This window comes from Bacillus rossius, chromosome 1 (genome assembly GCF_032445375.1).
Source record: "Bacillus rossius redtenbacheri isolate Brsri chromosome 1, Brsri_v3, whole genome shotgun sequence".
Lineage (NCBI taxonomy): Eukaryota > Metazoa > Arthropoda > Insecta > Phasmatodea > Bacillidae > Bacillus > Bacillus rossius.
Genome location: NC_086330.1, coordinates 136,038,873 through 136,051,752, shown reverse-complemented (window position 1 = coordinate 136,051,752; position 12,880 = coordinate 136,038,873). Strand labels below are relative to the sequence as shown.

Genomic DNA, 12,880 nt, shown 5'->3' with positions numbered 1-12,880 from the left:
GAACACTTAAGCTATAATGTTGGATGACAGATTTATGATGCTACTTATCTTGGAATTTCTTATTTTCACCAATGAATTGATTTAGGTTTGTGGGCACCATTTTCAAACTAGTAATATGAAATAATACTGAATGTCAATTATGTATTGATTAAATGTATTTGAAATCCTCAGCAGGTTTACATGAACATAGTATCATTGATTCCCTTCAGAAAGTTTAATATTTTAATTTAAATAACTCAGTCAGCTTGTACTATGATGTTTAGTGTAGTTGGACAAATTAAATATTAATGTCGCTGACCAATTAATTAACAACAAATAATTCTACAGGTAACTTTGTTAGACCATATATTACAAACCATTAGTCAGAAAAACAAAATGTAATAGACACATTATAAGGAAAAATAGTGAACTTTCAGTTACTCCAATTAGTCTAAAGTATACCACTGGTTCATACAAATACCTCAACTAGCCTTCAAATGGCTGAGCAATTACCATTAGGTTTTATGCTACAAATAAATGAATAATTAAGCAAATTCCAACAGTAAATTGTTATATATCAGTTTTGACAGCAAAATAAGTTTGTATGGGCGAGAGAAATCCTTGTAACTGCAAGTACTCATAATAACAGAATACCGTATTTACTCGCATAAAGGCCCCCTTTTTTTTTCCAAATTTTTGACTCCAAAAAAGGGGAGGGGGGCCTATACGCGAATTTGGAGGAAAAAATTGATTTTTTCTTTTTTTCAGGTATGAAAAACTAACATTTAATAAAAGCAAAATGAAATACCGCCACAACTTATTTAAATGCCAATTAAATTTTGATTAAATGAAACAGCTGGCGGAACGACTGGCAAATCGTGCGTCTTTGTTCTAATGAGGGAGGGTGGGGGAGGCAGCGATACGGCAGGAGGGAGAGAGAGGCAGCGAGTCTGCAGGGGGGAGAGGCAGTGCTGCAGCAGGGGGGGAGAGAGGCAGAGGCGTGGCTTAACCTGCCTCCTGCCTGCTAGCCAGCCAACCAGACAAAGGAGTCTTAGAAATACCAGTTTCATGGTACGTGTACCAGTTTTCATAGGTAATTCCTTGACGTATTACCGGTATAGTTTCTTTTGTCTTAGTTTAAGAAATACAAAGATTAAATTATTTTTGATTAGGTAGGGGTATAAAAAAAACGAAAACCAGTTTTAGAAATTAGGTTAGTTTTAAAAATATTAAACTGTGATGACCATGTTTCATAAAAAATTTGGTTTACAAAAATAACTCGCAATAGTTATCAAGTAAACCATGCACAGCATACCATTGTTTTGACTGAAGTGCCAGTTTTCTCATGATATGAGTACCAGAATTTTCAAGCTGTCATCAGACAATGCTGACTAGCTCTCCCCACAGTTTCCCCTACATTTACTCTCTTCCTCGACAATCAACCTGGCATTCACAATCTCGTGAGTTATTTACGTGTGCGCCAGTTGAAAAGTTTATGGTAGCTATTATCTTTGAAAGATATGTGCAATGGGAGTGAATGACTTGATGTAAGCTTTTGGACATACGCCATTGCTAAGCACCACCCGAATCAAAGAACATAAAAACTACTGCAAGAAGGGTGAAAACCTAAAATCCAGACTTGCTGAACATACATGGGAAAATAGCCACAAAATTCTCTGGGAAGACTCCACACCACTCATACAGGAACCAGATAAAATAAAAAGGAAAATCAAAGAATCAGCTTTCATTATTAGCAATAAAAATATTTTCAGCCAGCAGAGCATTGAATTAAAAAATATGTGGATCCCTTTGATTAAGAGAGAAACATCCCTGCAGCACACAACAATAGCCAATACTCAACCTACCATAACCAATCCGCTTTAACTCCATGGTGCACAGCCAATGGGGAGTCAGCTTGTCTGCCATTGGCTGAGCAAGATGTAGTCCATAAATACCTCAGTCGCACCTGTGTTTTCGTACCATGTGTGTCTCTGCCTGAGGACGGGAGCAGATAGCAGTTTCTGAAACATTGTTTGTTTCTGTTATAGAAAACTGTTGTGTTTGTTTCGTCTTTTCTTTTTGTCGTGTTTTTGTCTCGTTTTGACTGTTGTGCTATTTTTTTTTTGGGTTCAATATTTTTGTGCTGTCATCATTTGAAGGGGTTTTTTCATTCTCTTCTGATTTTTGGTAAACTATTATGTTTGTTTCGTCTTTTCGTTTTACTGTGTTTTTGTCTCGTTTCAACTGTTGTGCTGAATTTTTTGGGTTCGGTATTTTTGTGCTGTCATCATTTGTGGGTTTTTTTTCGTTCTGTTAGTCCATTTTTCTTTGTTTGTTGACCATATTTCTGTTGTGGAGTATTGTGTGGTGTTTATATCCTGACCACAGCAATTTTTTGCTTAATTTGTGTTTTTGTCATATGTGTTATTTTTGTAGTTTTCTTCTACAGACATACATGTGCTTAGCAATGGCGTATGTCCATAAGCTTACATCAAATTTATGGTAGCGTACCGTTTTTAACACTTTCATGCAAACACATTTCACTAAAGGCACAGTAGGTACCGTAGAGGTAGAGAATATTTACATACACTATGTTCTATTCACATGCATATCATTATCTGCGTCTACTCCCCCTCCTCGTCGATATTGTCAGGGTCGTTGGCGTCAGAATCTTCGGTGTCGTTCTCGCTTGCGCTGCTTTCGCCGCGGTTCTTCCACACTTAATCATCTTCCGTGCCCTCTAGTGCGTTGGATAGGCCAGTCAATTTGAAACTTTTAGCCACAGTTTCCACAGGAATGGCACGCCATGCTGCAAGTATCCACTCGCTGTACTGTTTTCTGAAGTGGGTCTTGAAGGGCCGGTTCACAACAATGTCCAGAGGTTGCAAAATCTTAGTTAAACCTCCGGGTATTATGACAAGATCGCACCTCTCTTCTCTAACCCTCATTTTCACCTTCTCCGTCAGGTGGCCTCTGAAACTATCCAGCACTACTAGCATGGAGCGTTGACGTAGAAGACCACCTGGCCGCGAATTCCAAACCTTGTTCAACCAGTCGACAACCAAGTCTTTGGTCATCCACCCCTTTATCTGTGCATAGACAATAATACCATTGTGCATTTTTTCCTTCCGCATAGTCTTTCTAGCAAAGATCACGTACGGCGGAAGTTTGCGGCCATCAGCCGTTATCGCGAGCATGACAGTGGTGCGCTGTTTCTCTGCACCGGTCGTCCTAATGGAAACTGATCTCTCACCCACTGGGTTTATCGTTGTGTTCTCAGTCATGTCAAAATAAATTGGAGTTTGGTCAGCATTCCCGATCTGGGAAAGCGTGTATTGGTGCTGCTTTCGTAGCGATATCACATAGCGCTGGAAAGACAGCATTTTCTCTTCAAACTGCTCTGGCAGTTTCTGTGAAACCGTAGTTCGCCTACGTATTGATAGATCTTTCCTGCGTATAAATCTGCGAATCCAGCCATAGCTGGCACGGAATTCGTTGTGTTGAATGTTCAATCGTCTTGCAATTTGATTTGCCTCGACTTTTATCATTTCTGTTGTCACAGCATATCCCGATTTCCTTGTGCCTGTTATATATGTATAAACTTCATCTTCAACTTGGGGGTACTTGCATTTTCCTCCACGGAAGGCACGTTTATTTTTTGGGGCCTTTTCCAGTTTTTCGCGTTCACTAACCCAACGCCTGACACATTTTGCATCCACGTCGAATTTCCTCGCGGCAGCGCGTTTACTGTGTTCGGTCGCGTAAGCAATGACTTTTAACTTATACTTGACCGTGTAGCTACCCCTTTTTCCGCCCATTTTCACGTTTACGGTAACGACACACACGCAAAACAATGCGACTGGCAATGTGTAGCGTGAAACAGCCGGAGCGCGTAAAGCGTGGCAACACTGTCGGCCAGCAGCGCTTGCTGACTACGTAGGTACCTGCTCCACCCACTTCCCTTCCTCCTTCACTTCCCCTCTTCTTCTCCGACAACACTGCACATCAACACAAGCGCGCGAGTCCAGCTTTCTTTATCTTTATTGCGTTTGAAATATAATGTCAAATATATTCCTACTAGTACAACCAACAGCATCAGACATATAAACGTTTGATAGATTCCTTTTTTTGTACAATTGTGTGCACAGTTGACTTGCTTAAAACTAAAGTGTGACCAACATAAGTGTGGCCTTCATGATAATCTGCACGCCGTAATACTTACGGTTTTGTCTAAAATCTTGAACATGAAGCATTATGTTCTCACTTGGAAGCCATGACTCCACTATGATTCCAACTGCAGGTGCTTGCGCACGTACAGTTACCAGCAGACAAATGGGCAGACATTGCTTGTGTTTGTGCGAGATCCCTGCCACTGGCGAGACTGAGTTTTTCACGGCCCAGTCTGAGGTGATTTGGAAATAGGTGTTTCTTCTTCTTTCCATTGCGCATTTCAGCACTTATTATCAAATTCTCACTTGAATTGTTTCATTGTTAAAATTGTTGATGACTCTGCTACTCTGTAGTAATTAAAATATCCTAATAATGTGTAGACATTATTTTCCCCGATGTATCACTATAATCAGATTAGTTTACTAGCAGGCAAAATTGGACCTTAACCTCAAGCTTTCTATTCAGAGCTAGTCCAGACCAAAACTAAACTTCCTGAACGACGTTTTCTTGTTGGTTGTTCCAAGCGACGATCAACATTTATTTCCCTTAAAGATATGATAGTCGGACTGACACAGAAATGTAATCAACATTTAGACAATCACAGTGAAAATTATTAATTCATGGAATGTTCGGTAAATTAGCATATACAATTTAACTGCACATTAACAAACTGATTTAAACATAAAGTTTACACATCTAGAATTGATCACCTATTTTTATATTTTTACCACTTGAAATAGTAATGAAATGAAATTATTAACATTTTATATAAGCACTAAGTTTACAAAAATACTTTTCATTGTCAGTTGAAAACATATATTTACATATTTACAACATAGATTTAATACTGCTCGCCGAAAGTATGGCACATAAAGAAACAAAATACTTGATTGACAATAACAATTTCATGGATAAAACAAAATGGATAATTTTACTACAAATATAATTCAATGAAGGTGCTTAGATACCCTTCATATTATATTTTATGTGTATATGTATTGAAAATATTCACATTTATACAGTGTGGCTTGTTTTATTAAAAATATTTTATAACATTAAAAACATTGTAAGTAGTTTCCATCACTGTTTTAATCACATGACATTAAAAAATTACCCATTAGGTATAATTATAGGTATATTTGCTTGAACATTTTCACAGAATACACAATAGTTTAGCCATACAAAAAATTTACAACAGAATATGCAACAGAAACAAATAGAAATACAATATGAAACATCATGATTTTCTGTTGTATTCAATATGGGAATTGCTGTTGATTCCTTTTGTAATTCTCAGTGTATTTGAGTGGTGTCTGTTGGTTGCTATTGGATTTTGTAGGTTTCTGGTGTAAAGCATTATGTTGGTTTCCGTTATTTTCTAGTGTTTTCCATTATATTCTGTTGGTTTCTGTTGTAAGACACTCTTTGGGGTCTGCTGTTTTCTATTGTTTTCTACTGATTTTTGGTGGTTTCTGTTGTAAGGCGTTTTATTAGTTTATGTTGTAATTGAGTGTTTTGTTGTGTTATTTTTTTCTATTGTAAGGCACTCTTTTTGGGTCTGTGGTTTTCTTATTTTTTCATTGTAATCTGTTGATTTTAATTCATATCTGTTGTAAGGCAATCGTTGTTTTCTAGTGCTTATCATTGTATTCCGTTGGTTTATGTTGATTTCTGTTGTGTATCATTTTGTTTTTTCATAGTGTGTTCCATTGGATTTTGTTGTTGTTTTAAGTGAGTCATTAAATTCTGTTGGATTCTGTTGAATTATAATGTTAAAAAAATTGTATCCAACAATATTTTTCAAATTTTACTTTAAAATATTAATCAGCAAGCTACATATTAATTTCCACATAATTTTTAAGTGGTTAAATTAAATATACTTGTCAAATACTATAATTTAAAATATATATACTTTTTAAATATGTATCAATAAAGTTATATATTAATGTATGCATTTAAAATTATTCTTAATTATATTTGTTCTATTTTTTACAGCACACTTTAATACTATAAATAATATGTATAGTTTTAATAAGATTATATTTATTGCATTTGTATAGTTCCAATTCTTAAATGAAAAATGTATGTTTCTCACCAAAGAACTCAAGTGGAAAAATCACATACTTCTTGTATACTCTGCTTTATTCTAATGAATTATAGTGAATTATATTGGATTATGATGCTTTTGTTGTTTCCTATTGTTTTCCATTGTATCCTATGGGTTTTTATTGGTTTCTGTTGTATGGCATGGCTTTCTGTAGGGATTTGTTGTTTTGTATTTTGTTGTAAGCCACTCTCTTAGGGTCAGTTTTTTCTAGTTTTCTCTATGTATCTGTTGTTTTTTGTTGGTTTTGGTTGTAAGGCACTCCATTGGTTTCTGTTTTTATCTAGTGTTTTTCATTGTTTTCTGTTAATTGTTGGTGGTTTCTGTTGTAAGGCATTCTATTAGTGTTTTATTATAGTGTTTTTATTGTATTTTGTTGGTGTTTGTGGTTTTCTGTTGCAAGTTACTATTTTGTGGTCTGTTAGTTATTTTAATTGTATTCGTTTAGATTTTGTTAGTTTCTGTTATAAGTCCCTCTGTTGGGATGTTGTTTTTAAGTTATTCCATTATTTTCTGTTGGTTTATGTTGGTTTCTATGGGCTACTATTGTTTCAACAGTTTTCCATTTTGTTTTATTTTTTCTGTTGCAAGGCATTGTTTTATGATGTTTTATGTTATAGTTTTCAATTGTATAAAGTTTTTTTTGGTTGTCATACTATTGGTTTCTAATGTTTTAATTGTTTTGAGTTAGTTTTTGTTTGTGTCTGTTGTAAAGCACTCTGTTGTTTTCTAATGTTTACTATTGAAATCTGTTTATTTTGTCGGTTTCTTTTGCAATGTTCTTTATTTTGGTCTGAGGTTTTTTAATTGTATTTTGTAGGTTTTTTGTATTAGTGTTTTGCATTACACTCTTTTTTTTTTTAGTGTTTTCCATTTATTCTGTTTGTTTTTGTTGTATTCATGGTATTTTTATGATATTGGTGGTTTTACTTAGTTTATTTTGTATTTCTTAAGTTTTTTGTTTTGTTTTTTCCCTTGGTTTTTGCTAGGTTTTGTTCATTTAACAGGTTTTAAAATAGATTCAGTATAAATTTTCTTGTTAATGTTGTTTAACAGAAATTTGTATTTGTTTTATTTTAGCCTATTATTGGGTAATATAGAATTCGTTAACGTGAGCTATTAATAATATAATAATCCAAACTCAGGAAAATTCAACATAACCCAAGAGCAATTTGTACAACAAAAACTATTTTTAAAAAATCCAATAAAAAATACTACAAAAATATAGAAAATTGGAATAATTTTTTACAATAGAAATACTTACAAGAACAACAGAAACCAACAGAGTAAAATAGGAAACACCACAAAACAACACAATTCTTTACAGCAGAAACAAATAAGAGAATACAATGAAAAACACTAGAAAACAACAAACCTAAAATGTATGATTTTAAACAGAAACTAACAACACAATGGAAGTCTGTAAATGACAATTAAAAAAAAAAATGCTTTACAATTGAAACCAACCAATCACAAAAGAAAACAAAGTAACCAATAAAAAACCAACAGTACAATAAAAAAGGAAATATCAGACACCAATTTAATTCTTTACAAAAGAAAACATAAACCAACAGAATTCAATGTAAAAAAAAAACATGAACCCCAAAACTGTGCCTTGCCACTGAAACCATCAAATTATGATAAAAAAAACATTAGAAACAACAGAGTGCTTTCTAACTGTAACCAATAAAACATAATGGAAGGCACCAATTTACAAAGAATAAAAAATAATACTTTACAGTGGAAACCAACCAAACACATAAACAATGGAAGTTGCTAAATTACAACAGCAAACAACAGAATGCCTTACAACAAAAACCAACAGAATCCAATAAAAAACACTAGCGAACAACACAGGCCAATCGAATACCTTACTACAGAAAACAACATAAACCAACACTGTGCTGCAAATTTGAGATAATTGGCACAATTTTATTTTTCACCTTTGTTAGTCCATTCTTCATCCTGATCAAATCTTTCCTTCTAGAGTCCTACTACGTTTTCCCAGCTCCACAACTGAGTTTGGTGTGATTTTGCCAGCCAAGTATAAGACAATAAGACATTATTTTTCTTCCCGCCTTAGGCCATGAACGTGAATGTAACAGTGTCCACCTTCGTAACCGAGCGGTGTTTTTTCTCAGTATCCTCTCAGGGCAGCCCCATTCCCAGAGCACGTATCGGCGCCATCCCAAACTCATTTCTCACGAGCCAGCAGATCCCCCACCTTTTTTTTTTCAGCTAAGATGCTAACTACTTTACTTTAGTTCGGAAAGTCGCGAGGACTCTAGCCGCTGCCACCATACCTCTCTCTATTTTCCTTTTAGCCCGACAGAGCGCAAACCAGTTGGTCCCATAAGGGCCGTGCTTACGCTAGTGCCTCTTGCAGGACTTTGGTGAACAAACCCCAAGTCTGTTTCGCCTAGGCCCGAACAGAGCGTGCTGCTTTCGAAGAGCCACAAGTTACCTCCGATGCCCCTTAAGTTAGGCTGCCTGCCACCTTTGTTATTTTTTCTTTTGGTCGGCGAAGCGATCTCTTGACCGCAACCTCTACCCAATCAGAGGGTAGTTAACCCACTGCCTAGGCTTCCGGCCCCCTGGTGCGAGTTTTAACTACATGCAGCCCAAAGGGATGATTGATTCGTCCTTCTTCCATCACCGTGGTCGTTTCTTTACGGTGATTCTCACCCGCGATCCCTTTCACGCAGCAGTCTCGCAGTGATTAACTAAAGGGATGTTATCTCAGGGAGTCTGGGAATGATCTCTATTTTATTTATTTTCTAGATTAATATTTGTGTTCTGGTTACTATGTACTGGTTTTAAGTTCTGGTTACTATGTTCTTGTAGTATGACACGCGTGTGGCCACCGCGAGCATTAGTTCATCTCCAGAGGGAGTGATGTCAATCATTCTACCCCCATTATGGTAAGTGGGAAATTCTACTCCTTTACGTCTATAGTAAACTTTCTACTTAACTTTTGCCCTGATTTCATGATCCCTGTTTCTTGTCACCTTTATTTCCATTCTTGACCGCTGGACCTCCTTTTTCGTTTGGTTCCAGTGGGGTCCAGGAGTTCGGGTTTTTCTCCGGCTTACGTCCATCACTAAATTCAGCTAAATTTACTTCCTTAGTGAATGAACATGAATTCCATGAGTGTCTCCAGCGGGCCAATCTTAGAGACGTCACCTCTTCTCCTCGCTTCTAGTCACCGCCAGAGAACAGTCCACGATATCAGAGATTGTTAAATCATAAATAGTTTCATAAATTATAGATAATTCCTCACTGGTTGAGCTAACAATTGTTTCAAGGCAGAAATTTAACCATAAACTTCCCTAATTAAATTATGTTAATTTTTTTTTTTGTGGAAGCTTTATTATGACATATTTGTTGGTCAAAGGAAAATGTTAAGTTTATATTTCAGGTACAATTAATAATCTATTTGTAATCTATAAGTTTTGACGGGCCCCAGTAACTTTGCTCTGTGTAATTTTGTAATTCTTGAAACTATCAAATGAAATTAATGTAAACTATACTTAACAATAAAAAGGGTAAGCTTTAAGCACACCTATATTCTTTTAATTTCTTCAAATATTATCCATGTTCTACTTCCTCTTGTGTGAAGTAAGTTCCCTTTTTTTTACTCTCTCCCCCTTGTGTACCTCTGAATATACTGTGGTGTTTTTCGCCCACTTAAAGCAGCTTCCAGGGCTTTTATAACCAAATTAATATAAAGCTCTCTTCCACCACACAAGGGCAGTAACAATACAATAAAAATGACTAGAAAACAACAGACCCCTAAAAGTGCCTTGCATTAGAAAACCTCAAAAAAAGAATAAAATACAATAAAAAACACTCAAATACATCATAAGCTAATAGAATGACACAGAACAGAAACTGCCAGAAAAAAACAGACCAACAAAAACAATTTTTACAACAGAAATCAACAACATCCAACAGATACAATGGAAAACTCTATTACCCAATAAAACTAACTTACTGTTTCAGAACAGAAAACCACAAAACCGAACTGATTCTGTTCAAAATTAATTCACAACAGAATCCAATTAAAGCCAATGAATAAAGGGTACTTTGACAACAGAAACCAACAGAATTCACTGATATTTTTTCATTAGTGAGTCAGTGTCCCCCAACAAAAACCAACAGAACTCACTGATATTTTTTTGTTAATGAGCCAGTGTCTCCCAACAGAAACCAATAGAATCTAATAAAATCCTCTTAAATCATATCTGCAACACAACATGAAATATTGAGATTCTCGTTGGGATTTGTTTGTTTCCGGTGGAAATCTTGGGTAGCGAGTTAAAAAGTGTTTAGACAAAATATTTTCCAATATTGCATAGTCTATTTTGTGAAAAAGAGTGAAAGAGCAAAAGTAGAAAAGATTGAAATCCTCGACTATATTGAAATTTATATGACAAAAACCAATTCAATAACAGTGAGAGTAAATAGCTTTGTTTTTGTGGTACTTACTATAATCATTCACAAACGGATAGCCATAACCTATATTGTTAGCATGAAAAATAGGCAAACTTTAGACACCATGTGCATATGTAATGAATTGGGGGAGCAAGAACTGAGTGAAATGAGTACAAGATTTCCTAGGGTATTTAATGCAGACACTACTGGATGTATATTTAATTTTAAGGCTCACTTAAATGTCAAAGATGAAGCAATACCAGTGTTTCACAAAGCTTATGCTGTGCCTAATGCACTTACAGTGTAGGTAGAAAAGCAGCTACATGAATTGCATAGAATGAAGGTAAAATTATTCCCGTAAGACATAGTGAATGGGCAAGTCCCATTGTTACCAAAAAAGCAAGGGGGTGTTGGGGTAGTGTGATTTTAAGGTGGCCTTGAACAAAGTTTCTAAAACTTAGCAACTAATATACATAATACATAAGATATCTATAATTTAAATTATTTTTTCTTTCAGCTAGAGACCTAACACATGATGACTAAAGTTTGCCAATTTTTCATGCTAATAACGTAGGTTAGGGCTCTTGGTTTGTAACGGTTCGTTACATACAAAAATAAACAGATGTTCAACGCCTATTGTAATTTTTGTTGTTTTTTTTTTTTTTTCAATTTAGAATCTTGCACAGACGAATCCAAACACTTTCAATAATTTGCTCACTCATTCCAGTCGTACATTCGCCTGTCGAGAAATGCTCGCAGCCCGGGCGATGAAAATTAATAAAAAATATAACTTCGCTTAAATCTTTCAGTATCCGAAATCTGTAATCATACAAAAACCAGTATGGCCTCAAATACAGCCGCACCTGGTGAAAAACCGCGAGCCGCCGAAACGCGGCCTCGCCTGGCAGCGATCGCCCGACGACTACTGATGAACTCATGAGGTCATGACACGTCTCCTCCACGTAGGGAGTAGAAGTCACTTGACCTTACCGACCAATCACACGCACGCTTCATTCACTCTACAAATCACAAGCCAATCACAGAACAAATTACAATACATGAAAAAACCCTGTACACACATAACTCGGGGCTTCCCTTGATCTGTCTCTTTTCAATTTCACATCAAAATCGGGGACTTCCATTCTCGTTCTCTCTCCCACACCGTGAGACAGCAGTTATCACTCAGTTCCCACGCAGTGGGGGAATTTCCGTCTTTATCTATCTCTGAGGGGAGTTACTGTTTCTTTCTCACTTACACTTACAGGCCTCTCATGCCTCTCTTTCTAACCATCACACCAGACACCGTCCCATGTTCTAGAATCATTCCACACGTTAATGAACATTACAAACAGCAATTATAATACAAATTACTTTACAAAATTAAACTCATTTAGAAAAACCTGAAAAAGTAGGCCTAAACCGGCAAAAATCTAGTAGAGCGACTTCTTTGTGAATAATTACATAAAAAATAGTAATGATTAAAAATGTCTAATAAAATACAAAATACCTTCTTAAAACACATAGCACGTGCAAATAACATATATTAATATCTATAACGTCTGATTATACTGTCTCATAATATACACACCACTCTAAAAACATTGACTTATTTATATTTACCTATACAAAAAGAAGTTTAAAAGAAAATTATTTATCTTGGAGGGCAGGGTCTTGCAACATTACATTACCCCCCCCCCCCCTCCCAACTTTTCAATTAAATTAACACTACATTTAATTGAAAAGTTACAAAAATTGAAAACCAACCTGTACAAAATAAATACAAAAACATCCTGAGAAATAAATGTATCCAGTAATTAAAACCCTTGTTTATATAGAAATTACAAAATGTTGTTACTTAAAAATTGCAATAACATCAATTCCTTTGTTAAAAAGCCAAAATTTGAAAACATATCTCTTACTACAAAGTGTCAACAACTCTTAACAAATGGTCATCTCCCTCTCGTCAGTGCATAATACAAGTTACTTTGAAACTGGTTTCTCTAGAAGCTTCAAGCAGAAACTCCTTGGTCAACGAAGAATCTTCAATAACAACAAAAAACTCTGAACAACTTACTTTAACAGCCGTGGAAACCTCAACACCAGCTGCAATAAACTCCAGGAATTACGTCTCCATGACCACCTCAACGACGACGACAAATACAAAAACTTCAGGAATTACGTCTCCATGACCAC

General features: G+C 35.7%; 1 protein-coding gene across 7 annotated transcripts in view; it reads left to right on the top strand.

Moving 5' to 3' along the window:
• LOC134546194 (sodium/hydrogen exchanger 10-like) overlaps positions 1 to 12,880 on the top strand; it is a 405,401-nt gene that overhangs the window by 355,884 nt on the left and 36,637 nt on the right. For 2 of the 7 annotated variants that reach the window (XR_010079097.1, XR_010079096.1), the window contains 2 exons: positions 9,098 to 9,174; positions 9,311 to 10,133. The exons of 4 other annotated variants lie outside the window; for them this stretch is intronic. The gene's annotated coding sequence lies outside the window, so the exon portion shown is untranslated. Of the gene's footprint in view, positions 1 to 9,097; positions 9,175 to 9,310; positions 10,134 to 12,880 lie in introns of those variants that run through there. One more of the 7 variants, XR_010079099.1, reaches the window with a different exon arrangement.